The sequence below is a fragment of the Furipterus horrens genome, unplaced genomic scaffold (genome assembly GCF_987537825.1).
Source record: "Furipterus horrens unplaced genomic scaffold, mFurHor1.1.pri manual_scaffold_1, whole genome shotgun sequence".
NCBI classification, from domain to species: Eukaryota; Metazoa; Chordata; class Mammalia; order Chiroptera; family Furipteridae; genus Furipterus; species Furipterus horrens.
Window position 1 is genome coordinate 188,927,795 of NW_028327171.1, and position 1,888 is coordinate 188,929,682.

General features: G+C 35.3%; 1 non-coding gene across 1 annotated transcript; it reads left to right on the forward strand.

Moving 5' to 3' along the window:
* The first annotated feature begins 1,571 nt into the window (after window positions 1-1,571).
* On the forward strand, window positions 1,572-1,678 carry LOC150022469 (U6 spliceosomal RNA). Its single transcript, XR_016513482.1, has one exon. It is a non-coding gene; the product is annotated as a U6 spliceosomal RNA (small nuclear RNA).
* Window positions 1,679-1,888: the final 210 nt, after the last annotated feature.

Sequence of the window (1,888 nt, forward strand, 5' to 3'; positions counted from 1 at the left end):
TACTTAGCATGGAGCTTCTCCTATGTACCAAGAAATTGTGCCACAAACATTTAGAGCAGTGAGCAACAACTTAGTTCCTTCCTCTTATGAAGCATTAGTTCTAGAGGGAATGACAGACAATGAACCCATAATAAGTCAAGGACTTATAACAGGATTTGAAAAAAGAAAGAGTTTAAAACTAACAACATCTGGATCATAACTAAACATGAAAAGTAGATAAGAGCACTCTAAGAATAGAGCAAAGCCTATACAAAAGCTCTAAGCACTTGCTGGTGAGAAGTGCTTCAAGAAGAGAGGAGGGGTCAGAGCCACCAGAGAACGGTGAGTAAAATAGAACCAAGTACAAGATGAGGCTGGAGTAAAGGCAGAACCAGATCCTCAGGCCTCTGTAAATTATGGCAGAACATTGAGTTTATCCTGGGAGCACTAGGAAACCCTGATATATCGGAAGGCTATTACTGACTACTAAGGGAGAGAACACCGTGGTGGTACAAAAATGTTGCAGTGAACCAGGTGAGAGATGGTGGGAACCTTGGACTGAGGCCGTATCATTTGGATGGAGACGCACAGATGTATTCACAGTCTGTTTAGAAATATCTGTTGGAAACTGAACATGTAATACATTGGATGGGAGTAGAGATGGTTGTGGTTGTAGACAGTGGAAAGTTGACCCCTTGTTTGGCTTGTCTGGGATAAGTGTAGTTGTCATTTTCTACGGTGGAAACATTGGAGGAGCACAGACTTACAGTAGGTGGTGTGAGCCACGTTGACTTTGAGATGCCCATAAGACATCCAAGTGAAAGCATCAAAAACAGATTTAAATTAATCTGGTGCTCAAAGGGGAGGTCTGAGCTAGAAATAACTAAATGTGTCTTTTTAATCTTACCTTTTACTTTAAATTAAATGCAATGCATGACCACTGGGGGAGAAAGTATTAAAAAGTACCACAGAGTTCTTTTTCTATATGTACACACACATACACACACAGAATTGTTATTTATTTAAAATTTGATATATATTGTTTTAATATAATTTTAAGTTTACCTATTTTAATCATATTTTGCCAGAGAAATATTCTTCTGAGATATGTAACTTTAATGAGCATATAATGTGGCTTTCTATAGCTATACTAAAAAGTATTAAACTAATTCTTATTTTTATAAATATAGGTGGTTTCTAGTATTTTCTACAATAAACAGTACTATAATAAACACTCTTGTATGTCTTTGTTTAGTGGAAGTTCTATTTCCTAACAAACATTTCACAATATATGTGCTTAATGTATATAAACAGGATTAAATGAATACATCATTTGTAGCCAAGCAGTGAGAAATAATGTAGTAATTTTTGTTGCAAACAACTAAAATAAAAAGTTTGCATTTTGCTTTCAATCTTAAATAGTTCAAGCTGCAAACAGAACTACAGATATCAACTTAAACATTAGGAATGAAAGCTTTTCAGTTTCCTGGTGGGTATGGCTTCTAAGAAATTTTAAAAATTCTATCACATTATATTTCATACCTTTCTTCCCTTCAGTCCACACTAACAGCCCTGTCAAGAAAGCCAGCATGGTGCTCATTTTGGCAGCACAGATGCTGAACCTAGAACACAACATGGAAGATTAGCATGGCCCCTGCACAAGGACAACAAGCAAATGCATGAAGTGTTCCATAGTTTAAAATTGTTAAAAAGAGTAGATCCTAAGAGTTCTCATCACAAAGGGAAATATTTTTTCTTTTCTTTTTTATTGTATCTATATGAGATAATGAGTGTTAATTAAACATTTTGTGGTAATCATTTCACAATATATGTAAATCAAACCATTGTGCTATACACCTTCGACATCAATTATTAATAAAACAGGGGGGGAAAACAATGTCAGAGTATC